This window comes from Tachypleus tridentatus, chromosome 13 (genome assembly GCF_004210375.1).
Source record: "Tachypleus tridentatus isolate NWPU-2018 chromosome 13, ASM421037v1, whole genome shotgun sequence".
In the NCBI taxonomy this organism is placed as follows: domain Eukaryota; kingdom Metazoa; phylum Arthropoda; class Merostomata; order Xiphosura; family Limulidae; genus Tachypleus; species Tachypleus tridentatus.
The window spans coordinates 90,103,536-90,116,185 of record NC_134837.1 but is presented as its reverse complement, the minus strand read 5'-3'; the positions used below and the strand labels follow the sequence as shown (position 1 = coordinate 90,116,185).

General features: G+C 29.8%; 1 protein-coding gene and 1 long non-coding RNA gene across 3 annotated transcripts in view; one reads left to right on the top strand and one right to left on the bottom strand.

The window, feature by feature from the left end:
• The window catches only part of LOC143237389 (uncharacterized), a 39,532-nt gene that overhangs the window by 24,308 nt on the left and 2,574 nt on the right, over positions 1 to 12,650 (bottom strand). Inside the window, exon 2 of the long non-coding RNA XR_013020047.1 lies at positions 2,257 to 2,361. This is a non-coding gene — a long non-coding RNA (uncharacterized LOC143237389). The remainder of the gene's footprint in view (positions 1 to 2,256; positions 2,362 to 12,650) is intronic.
• Positions 11,190 to 12,650, top strand: part of LOC143237387 (uncharacterized) — a 36,136-nt gene continuing 34,675 nt past the window's right edge. For both annotated transcript variants that reach the window (XM_076476596.1, XM_076476595.1), the window contains exon 1: positions 11,190 to 11,430. The gene's annotated coding sequence lies outside the window, so the exon portion shown is untranslated. The remainder of the gene's footprint in view (positions 11,431 to 12,650) is intronic.

The window sequence follows — 12,650 nt, the reverse complement described above, 5'->3', positions numbered from 1 at the left end:
TTATTTTTTTTACTTTGAATCACAGTTTTTAATACGTCATTTTACGCTTGTTACATGCTTGCCTTTTTCTTATATAACTTTCAATGAGTAAAATGACCATTTTTGCTGATGAAACCTTGGTAACTATTCATTAACTTCTAATAAACGATTTTATAACACAAGAGTTGTTATTTTTTTCTTTAAGTGGACACCAACGTTCTCCTTTACCGTTTCTTCAGGAGAGATCCACTAAAACACCAACTATAACTTGATTTTCCTCGATTATTAAATCTTTATTTAAGTATTATAGTTACAGCTTGTACGTAGGTATATAAGTGTCAGTAACTCTGGAACGTGTATAGTGTATTTATTAACAGATCTGCACAAAGGCATAACTTTCTTCTTGCTTTCTTATAAGATCGTAGGTATAAAATAGTCTCTAGATAAAAGTCTAGGTAGTTTAAGAGCATATGGTTTATATCGTAAATGTATTGACGTATGATCTGTAATTTTAATGTTTGTCTGCTGTTCTCATACGCATTCTTATTTTCAATGTTTTATTGACTACAATAATACAAAGTTTTTATTTTTGAACATTCATTATTGGTGCGTCAAACGTTAGTTGGTGTATATAAATAAGAAACATTTTTCGTTTGACACTGGCCCAAGATATCGCACGTAGGAGGAGAATCAATATCCTTTTGTCTCCATCACGTCATATTCATTGTCTAAACATGTTAAGTTTAAGTGACCGTGACTGGTCTTAAACAAGTTACCATTGTGTAAACACCTTGAAGCAGGATCCGTAGTAAATAAAGGGTGACTAAAGTAAATTTAAAATTTGTACTTTAGTATTTTAAGGTAATATGATAAAATCAACCAAATCATGGTATATAGTATGGGGGAGACACGAGGACTATGAGTCCAATTAGAAGAAAACGTTGCACACAATATGGGAGACATGAAGACTATGAGTCTAATTCGAGGAAAACGTTGCACACAATATGGGAGACATGAGGACTATGAGTCTAATTCCAGGAAAACGTTGCACACAATATGGGAGACATTAGAACTATGAGTCCAATTCCAGGAAAACGTTGTAGACAATATGGGAGACATAAGGACTATGATTTTAATTCCAGGGAAAATTTCGTTTCAGAAGTAATTTGTTTTTGCCTAACAGTGAGGATATAAAGTTGAGGATTGCGTCAGTAAAACTAGTGAAGGACGGTTCGTCAAAACGTTGGTTACATTGTGGTAATTATCACTTTTAAATCTCGCACTAAAAGCATCTATAGAACCATGCGTATTTTAATAAGGTATATTATGTTATATCATATTATATTATAGTAGGATATATTATATTATTTATTTGCTGTTATTTTAGTTAACACTACTGGTTATGCTATTTGGCACATCGAAAGTCATTATTTTTTATTCTACTTTTCATTTAGCTGATTTGCATTATTAACTTAACATATATATTTCAGGCCAACCTGAACAGCCTATGCTGACCGAACTGTGTGAAATATTATTGAAATTATGATACAAAATATCTTAACAGCAAAGGCACTCAACTGTTGAAACAATATATTTAAATGTTTATAAGCAGAAACGTATATTTGATTAATTGTAATTACTTAGTTTTTAGTTTCGCTCTTATTATATATCTTATAATAACTGGAAATTAATATTAATTGCATGGAGAGTAGTGTTGTGTAATTTGTTTTTACACTTTTCTATTAACTATATGAAACAGAATTAAGATCTAGCTGATAAATTAATGGAGCCAAAAATATATAACAAGGTTACTGCAAATGTTAATGGTGTAAATCAATACAAAAGGAAAGTAAATCCTATAATAATTACAGTACATTGACTCATGATTTGAATATTGTTGTTGATATCAATATTTTCGGTATAATTCCAATATTTGCAAACTTTAGTAAGTTTAAGAGATACCTAAGTTACTTAGGTTAATTCTAAGTCCGTATACTAAACTAACAATGTAAAACAATTATTTTCTTAAGTCTAAACAACAGACTGATCAAAACATTTTACATGTACGGAAACAGCGAAGATAGAATAAAGATATAATTAAAAGTGATATTGAAAATACAAAAAGAACTAGTTATTTAAAAGGGCAAATCTCGTAAAAGTGTAATGAAAATATTAGTAAGTTAGCTAAGTAAATCTGGGAATATCTTTGAAGTATAAACCTATTTTATTCTGAAATATACACTCTAGCAAGAAGTACAAAATTGCATTTTACTTTACCTCGGGTCCTCCACTGGTACAGTGGTAAGTCTTCGGATTTACAATACTAAAATCAGAGGTTCGGTTCCCCTCGGTGGACTTAGCAGATAGCCCGATGTAGCTTTGCTATAAGAAAACACACATATATACACGTTTTACTTTAAACACTTTGTGTCTGGAGCAAGAAGCATTAACTTATTCAAATGATATCAATTATTTATTTATCAACAAACAATCATTTTTGGAAATTATTTTGTACTAGAATGCAAAGTTCTAAGTTACAAATCACATGGTATCTTAATTTCTTATTTAGTTTATCTTATACTAAAAATTAAATTAAAACACATGGCATTTTAACAACTCAAGCCCAAAATAAACCAATACAAAGGAACATCTTTATACCCATATTAATAAGTATAATCAAACATCTAAGCACACCCTCTACATTCCTACACTCAATTACACAACCCCCTTCAAATATGTGGTCAGCTATCAGTCAGTTACTCTTTCTTTCTCTGTGAACCTGATATGACCGAAGAAGGTCAACACGTTGCTCTCTCCTCTACATAAAAAATTTCTCAATCCATACCGGCCGTTTTTAAATATATATTTTTCTCTACAAGTGGGTTTTCTCATCCTCACGGATTATAATTTCTTATTTAGTTCAACTTATACCAAGAACTTTCATGTGGTATAATTATTTATAAAACTACACTTTTTGTTTCATCAACGACTAATTACAGAAAAAAAAAATATAGAAATGTATGTCTTCATTATATTCTTACTTCATGTTTCATGTTTCTTTAATAGTATGGCTGAGAAGGAGAACTTGATAATGAAGATTTGCAGACAACGCTTTTGTAAATTCAAAAACTTTTTCATTGCATCAACATTCGTTTCAGTTATGCTTAGTTTATTTTTGAATCTTCAATTGTAATATTTAAATACCCGTCTATCACATTCTGTATCTTCGGAACGATAACAGTAAAAACAAATTACCTATCCAAACACTTCTTTTCAAGAATACACGGCAGAAAAAGTTTTTTGTTTTTTTTACAATTCCTAAAATTTCCTATTGAAATCCACAGCGATCCGTCTTCGTATGTCCTGAACTGTCAACCTGATAAAAATAAACTTATTATAACCAAACTTTATTATAATAAACTTATTAACAAAAACATTTCTTTTCGGAAGGAAAATGCATGAAAATATCGGGACTTCTTCTGTCGACTGATTGAAAGGTATATTTCGAAGATAGGAGCATGAACGAAAATAATATTTAGAGAGATGAACGTGTTTGAGTATATATTTATTATTTTTCAGTTATATTTTTGCGCATGATTTGTTTGCACCATGCAGAATAAATTAAATTGAATGTCTTCCATTTTTTACTTCTTGTTTGAATTATTACAGTGAAAAGTTGCTCATTTTGATAGCAGTCTTTTCTTGCGCTTAATAAAACGACAAAGAACGGTGGCATCCACCTAAAACACAAATCTACGACTACTAAACGAACCTGAACGTTTTATTACGCTGAATCCACCCACTGAGTGTAAACTAACATTTTTGTCAATAATTTAATATCGTCAGTCTTCTTTGCTTAAATAAAAACAACAACTAACAACAGGCAATTTAATTTTCTTTATTAAAATAGCGTATACAGTGAGAAAAGACGGTTATAAATGGTCCACTAGACAATCATATTGCATATATACTATGATTTAAGTTAGTGGATTCACTATACATTTATACTTATTCATCACTAGTTTTAGGAAATTACCGTTGACTTTGTTTGAACGGATATCTTGCTAATGCTGTAATGAAACGTAGCCTAAAAGATACATAAAATAACGAGTTACTAACGGAAATTGATTTCTTCATACCATAATGGTGCAACATGTGGCCCTTCGCTTATCTTTATAAACTAATTTGAAGTTTGTTTCTTTTATCGTCACAGAAACGGTTCAGCTTAGTTCAATAAACATATAACTGTTTTTATAATCTTATGTATTAAAATTATATAATTTTATTATATAATAAAATTACTATTTAACCAAAACAAAACGGTGTCTGTAGGCTTCAGAAGGATTCTAACAGCCCAGTTGTTTCTTAAATTAAATGTTCAAAATGTTATATTCGGAACTTACTTTTTAAATATTTCAACCTGTTTTACTAACGCTAACTTAAATAATTATGATGAAACAATTCTTACGTTACGTCAAACTTCTACATTTAAAACGTTATATTATTTTTCCTTTCTATCATATTCTATAAAATCATACTGCTTTTAAACATCGGCTAGTTTGCATGTGTAAAGAAGAGTTTTTAAATGCTTAGACATGTGATATATATATATATATAAGGAGTAGAAACAGTTGTTAAAAAAAAAGATTTTGATTCGTAATCAGAAAATAATCAAGCTTTGCTTCTTTGAACAATATTTGTTTTATTAAGCGCAAGAAAAGACTGCTATCGAAATGAGCAACTTTTTACTGTAATAATTCAAACAAGAAGTAAAAAATGGGAGACATTCAATTTATTTTATTCTGCATGGTGCAAACAAATCATGCGCAAAAAAATAACTGAAAAATAATAAATATTGCATCGCCAGGTGGTTAGGGAGCTCGACTCGTAAACTGAGAGTGACGAGTTTGAATCCTCGTCACACCAAAAATGTTCTACCTTTCAGCCGTAGGGCGTTATAAAGCTACGGTTAATCCCACTATTCGTTGGTAAAAAAGTAGCGGTGGGTGGTGATGACTAGTGGCCTTCCTTCTAGTCTTACACTGCTACATTAGGGATGAACAGCACAGATAGCCCTTGTGTAGCTTTGCATGAAGTTCGAAAACAAACAAACAAATCGAAAGTTTTAAATAAAACATAATTTGATAACGAGGCACAAATTTATTCTTTTAAAAACTAATGATATATAACTTTGGTTGTCATCAGAAACTACAATGAATGGTAACACCTGTTTTATGATTAGAGTTTCATTAAAAAAAACCCTCATAAAAGCATGTACTATTAGATAATCTAATAATACTCTGAGTAAACTTATCAGATTTATAATACTCAGTTATCAAGAATACAATGGATGAGAACTGAAAGCATGGTTAACCACTTAGTTTCCCTACTCGACCTTGATGAATATTCCAGAGAACTCTCCCCTTTCACAATAAACAAAAATTAGGACATTAAAACAGGTCGGAGTATCACACAGGTTGTGCAAGGAAATCATGAATGAGATACATACCTGTATGACATCACTTTTCTAAAATATCAAATCACTTATATAAAAAAGAAAAGAAATACCTAAATGTAAAATAACTTCATTTTAATTTTGGGACGAAGAAATTAACTTATACATAATAAATTTTGTTTATGATACTTCTTATCATTCTCACCAAATGTAGCAAAAAATATCAGTTAATCTTCAAAATAATAAATAAACGATGTAGAGATATTAAAAATCTTAGCTGTATTACTGATATCTGTTATCGTAGCTACTTTTGTGTTTGTTACGAAAGTGCTTAAGTATACCATCATAATCACCTACGTTTGGCTCCTCATGTGGAGGTTTTTATTTAATTATATTCATTAGGAGTTAGGAATATAAATGTGTACTGTGTCTAGTATATTAATATTAATATATTTTGTCGACAAAGGTAATTATTAAAATTTGAAAGACATAGCAAGTAGTTAACATCTACTAACCCTAAGTCCAGTTTTAAATTATTAGTAAAAAGATGCAACAAGATGTAAAACTATACCATATAATATGCATACTGAATATCGTTAGTGAAACAGTGATAATAAAAACTTCATTGATATAATTATAATTCAGTTATTAGCTATCGTTTTCATGACTAATATTTTTCGAAACCGATCAAGCCTAAGAGAAGGAGCAAAATTACAAAATGTCTCAATTTTTAAACTTTTATGAAGGAAAATATAAAACAGGTGAAGTTCTCCGTGAAAACCATGTCTGATGTTGAAGAATTTTCTTTTTATCACCGTGGTATATACCTCGGAAAACATGGTCAGTGTCTTGATCGATCACCAAAATTACTATTCCATGATATAGATAACCTCAGCACCGAAGTCCAAGTATCTGTGATTCTGAAAAACGTAAGGTATGTAAACTTGAACGAATATTTTATTGGAATGATTAAAAGTTACACATTTTCTGGCTTATTCATCCTATGTTATCATTAAATGAATAATCCAGGAAACTTGTAAGTTTGTTAGAGATTATGCATTTAATCCCCCCTCAGTATTTTATATATTAAAGTCATTCATTATTCAGTTTCATATGTAATCTTTCTCTGTTTCTGTTATGTTTTGAATTGCGTTTTTTTATTAAGAAATCATCTGGAGTAATAATTCATGCATTTATCATTGTTTTTCTTAATGACAACTACATCATATCTCTTTACATCAAAGTGCTATATACATAGAGTAGAAACAGTGTTCTCTACATTACTTAACAATAATTTACTTGATCATCGAATGACGTGTTTTTTTTCGTCCTTGTCCACCTCCAGATTAGTCTACAAAATAGAGCTGATAGAACTATTGTGATAAAACCTTCCTGTACATATTAAACTTTGTTGATAATATTCAAAAGATAAGCATAATCATTAAGTTTTATAGAAAGCATAAATGCTAATCGTGATCTATGTAACAAATTTATTGCATTACATCTAGAGATAAAATGTTATAATATGTTTTATAATTGTTCATACTTCTCTTTTGAACATATCTCAAAACCAATACACATGCACTGTGCTGATGTGTAATGATGTCAAAAATAAAAAACCCAGCTTAATAATTTTTATTTGATGTTGTTGTATATCTCAGAGTATTTCAATCCATATAGATAGGAAATAAATTAATATTTGTTTTATTACCAATTACGTATAAGAAAATCATATAGAAATTACCGTGTTTAGTTTAAAGTATTAATAACAGGATAGGTTTGCTTGTTAATTCCATCAAAGCAAAATACACTTGATAATCAAACCTGTATTTTCATAGATAGAATAAGATATTTTTAAAACCTGAACTGTATCACTGCACAAATATTAATATTTCCTGGGTGTAAAATTAAACACTGCCTTTACTTGTCCCAAACAAGAGTTAATATTTATAATATCCATAAATTTCGGTTATAATAACATGTACATTTTAAAGATATACTTTGTATTCTTCATTTATTATTTACTTTGTGTGATATTATCTATTTTACGTCATTAGTTTGATAAAATAAAGTGATAATGTAAGTATAGAGATTATAACAGGAGTTGTGCTAATGATATGAAGGTTAATTGAAAGTCACCAATGGTCACAGTATAAAGGAAACATTATATCTGAAATCGTATATATACGCTAGTTTTGGTAAATTGGTTTTAAGACATAACTTTTAATTAATTCGTGTTCTACAAGTACAGAATTTGGAGTACAGCGAAACAGGAGAGCACATAACAGTTGTATAACTTTAAATATCGAAGAAATGAATGTTGTGCTGCTAACGTTTTTGGAAATTCACGCCAAAGTTTGAAATATGGCCGCAGAAAAGTCTCTTACATGAAAAATAGTTTATAGTACAAAATTGTTAAACGTAATTATATTTTATTCGGCACATTGAGGAAGTTGATTAATCGAACATTAAAACCACATTTAAACAAAATAATAAATGCAGCTGAAATGTATACTAGAAAACCTTTGTTAATTCTACCGACAGAATTAACTTTTAACCAGAGTAGGAAAACAATTTCAAAAACTGTTTTGGTTGCTGTATAATACGTACGTACACGTACAGAAGGTTATAATTACTAATTAGTTTTGGACACACATCGGAAAAGGTTATTCGCTATGATTATTTTTTGCATAATATTATACAATTACTAATGTAGATATTGAATTCTTTATTTGACTTAGTAAGTTATACTAAAAGTACAGAGTTTCCAAATTTGAAAAAATACAAAATTCTATCGTCTAAAGATTCAACTGTGGTATAATATTTTTATTTGTATTCGCTGAAAGTAAAAAAATTAAAAATAAGACATTTTCCAAACTGTTATATCTAACTACAACTAACCTGAGAATGTTGTTAATCATACTCATAGAGAAGACCTTAAAAAGAGGAGGCAGAACCAGGGAGTGTTGTTTAAAATATTGAATATTTGTATAGTTCTTGATAATTGTATCACGTATATGTGTAACATGTGAAAATTACATTTAAATATATGATCCTTCAGAAACATCAAATACTCACAAGAATTACAAGCCTTACTTATGTGACCTTTTTTAATATTCAGGTAAATACTGGTAGAATGCACCAGAAGTACAAGTTGTGTAAGTAGTCTAAATTAATGTATCTGTCTATATGCATAGTAGACTCGGACAGATTCTGTACATTAGCACTGTAGTTAATCAACTGCACATTAGCACTGTAGTTAATCAACTGCACATTAGCACTGTAGTTAATCAACTGTCCACCAACGACGTTAAATTTACTAGTTCTGTTTAAAAATCTGATCATTATTTCTAACTAGTTTATCGAAATTTTGTGTAGTATTATACAGACAGTAACTAAAATCAGGGGTTTGATTCCCCTCGGTGAACTCAGGAGATAGCCCGATGTGGCCTTGCTATTAGAAAACACAAACACAGACAATAACTTGTCAACTTCATGTCTCACGTAACTGTGAAATAGTAATTAAGTAATTAAGTAAATTAATAATTTACTGAAAACTCTCTAAGCTGAATAAAATAAGAATCCAAGATTTTCTTGAACGAATTCTCTTTAGTTTCATTCTCAAAAATTCAATTTTTCGCCCACAGTTAGTCAACACCATACATGTTAGAGAAATTTTAAACAACAAGATTAGTGCAGTTGTTGCAACACAAAATCACAGCGGACTGTCTGCACTCTTCCATCTCAGGGAATCATACCTTGGAATTTAATTTTATAAGTCTGCTAAGTTCCCGGAAACAATGATAGATATCTTAAATGGTCTAAATGGATGTGTTCTGCGGCATATTCTGAACGGTGCACATGAACACGTTTAATTTTAAAATTCAGATTTCAGTCCCCATAAAGACAAAACATTAAATATAAATATAATAAAGAAATAAGTATGTAAAAATCAAAATTCGTTGTTTTATCTTATAAATGTACTACATTTTTGACACTGTGTGAAATAAGTGTACTTTAAGAAAGCCAGTATGAACAGATTCGATTATGATCAAATGAACTTGTATAAACATAAAATAGATAAAAAAGTGACAGCATAAATACAGAATTTATTTGGATAAAAAACGCTAGTATAAACATAAAACTGGTTAGGATAAAAAACGCTAGTATAAACTTAAAACTGATTACTATAAAATGATAGCATGAACTTAAAACTGTGATGTCGAGAAACCCACTTGTTGAGAAATTTATATGCAAAAACGGCTCGTTTGGGTTGAGAAAATATTTTACATAGAAGAGCGAACAACGTTTCGACCTTCTTCGGTCATCGTCAGGTTCACTTTGCATATAAACTTAAAACTGATTAGTATAAAAATGGTAGTATAAACATAAAATTGATTAGGATAAAAAACGATAGTATAAACTTAAAACTGATTAGTATAAAAATGGTAGTATAAACATAAAATTGATTAGGATAAAAAACGATAGTATAAACTTAACACTGATTAGGATAAAAAACGCTAGTATAAACATAAAATTGATTAGGATAAAAAACGATAGTATAAACTTAAAACTGATTAGTATAAAATTGCTAGTATAAACTTAAAACTGATTGGTATAAACATAAAATTGATTAGGATAAAAACGATAGTATAAACTTAAAACTGATTACTATACAAACACTAGTATAAACTTAAAACTGGTTAGGATAAAAACCGCTGGTATAAACATAAAATTGATTAGAATGAGAAACGCTAGTATAAACTTAAAACTGATTAAGATAAAATCGCTAGTATAAACAAAATATGATAAGAATAGAAAGCGCTAATATGAATAAAATCGATTAGAATTTAATTAGCCAGTATTAACACAAAATCCATTAGAAAACCTTACAAATGGAAACTTGTAGAAAATAACAAAAATGTAAATATCAGATAATCTACTACACTTCGAAAATAATTTTTCACATTATCTTAAGTAATTTCACGTCTATCAGATTATTAAAATTAAGAAAGCTTTGTTTTATCGAATTAAAAATTCAGTTAAGATTTGTTTCATATACAAAACTAATATGTATCTATATATACTTTTCACATATTATTCAAAAGCTTACCTCATATTACAGCTTAATACAATAGCTTGTCCATAAAGATGATAATTTTATATATAAAGTTTATATAGTTATACCAATGGAGTACAAATATGAGAATATTTATGGGGCAATTGCAAAATTGTAGTACGTGTAAAGGCGTATATATATATATATAAGCGTTAAAATCAAATAGTTGAATCTCGTTCTTATTGTTACTAAAAGAAGCCATATGTTTTTAAAGTAAGAAATTACGCAGACTCGCATAATTTCAAAGTACGTAAGGATATGAGAAGTCATACTTGTCCTAACAACGTTCTTTGATAACCATTACTTAGATGCAATCTATAATAACAATATTTTTACTTATTTTACGTTTTACACGGTTTAAGCTTCAGAATTTTTGTTCAAATTAACATAGAATGTTTTATAAACTGTTACGAATACACATGAACAGAGCATTTTCTGTAGCTTATAAACAAGCAGGTAAAACAGTGATAGTACAAAAGGTTATCACTAAATCTTAGTAGTTCCAATACAAAGTACACAAACATACGAGTTATTTTTTCGCACATGCGTTCTTTAAAACAGCTGGTTAGCCTTCATGGTATTAATAATTGTGTTAATAAAAGCATGATAGAGATAATATAACACATATTCACAAGAAATGCTTCTCTTAAACCCTAAAGTAATGATAAATGCTACATTTATTGAATAATGCGCAAAACCGTCAGATAAGAATATTATCAATGGTGCCAAGTAAAAACAAATTTCGGGATATCAAGCTCTATGTGTTTTATTTTTACTGCGAAAACCAAATGAACAAGTAATGTAAGTTTCTCTTGCGTGTTCTCGTGTGACGTGTCACAAATCATTTCAGAAATTAATAGAGCTCCAAGTATTACATGTAGGCCTTTTACATTCTTTTCTTAAAAGTTAATGATCAATTGATTCTAGTGTACTTCAAAATTATATTAGTTAAGATTTTTTGTAGCTCATTAGTTTATTGCTCAGTTTATTAGCACTTAGCTAATCTAAGTATTATATATTAAGCTTTGTATGTAAAATTTATTTTAATTACAAATAATAGAGTATCTCTAGTTTCCCTAGTGACCGATGATGTTCTAGAATTAGTTGGTATTTTTAATGTGAAAGATAATTTACGTTACACATGGGCTTAACGGTTATATCATAGACCATAAGGTTTTTGGAATCGTCATTTATAGCTGGTGACTAGAAAGAACTCGTCACCTATACGTCTATACTTCTGATCGAATAGTGAAATTGACTGTTGTAGTTACAACGTTCGATAGACAGAAGAGCAGAGCATGTTCAGAAATATACCGATCATGTTAAGTACTGTAACATGTCTGGTCCAGCTAACACGATTATCATGTGGTTAAAGTTTTAATGTCACTAATCTTTCCTCTGTCTTGGGTTTCTTGAAAATCATATTAAAAGCAGAGAGGAAAAGTTCACTTCAACTAAAAGGGAGAGTCTTCAAAAATAGGTTCCACAAATATTGATACTTCATTAATTAGCGAACTTGGGTCATGTCAAAAGTGACATTCGCGCATGCTTATGAAAAAAAAAAGAGTCAAGCATTGTTTGCATGTATGTATGTTTCAGGCTTAACACATTTCAGTAATAATGTTGAGTATAATAAATATAAATTTATAAATATACAATGCTGAAAATATTAACCTATTTCAAAGAGGCCCGGCATGGCTAGGTGGATAAAGCACTCGACTCGTAATATGACGGTCACAGGTTCGAATCCCCGTCACACCAAACATGCGCTCGCCCTTTCAGTCGTGGGGGCGTTATAATGTGTCGGTCAATCCCACTATTCGTTGGTGAAAGAGTAGCCCAATAGTTGGCGGTGGGTGGTGATAACTAACTGCTTTCCCTCTAGTCTCACAGTGTTAAAATAGGAATGGCTAGCGTAGATAGCCCTGGTGTAGCTTTGCGCGAATTTAAAAACAAACCAAACCTATTTTAAAAAATACACCCTTAATTTTCCGTAAACCAAGCCATTCAAATTAAGTACTTGTAAAGTAAATGTCTAAGCTTGAAAAGAAATTAATGCTAGTAGATGTGTAGAAAAATGTCAGATCGCTGTATGTA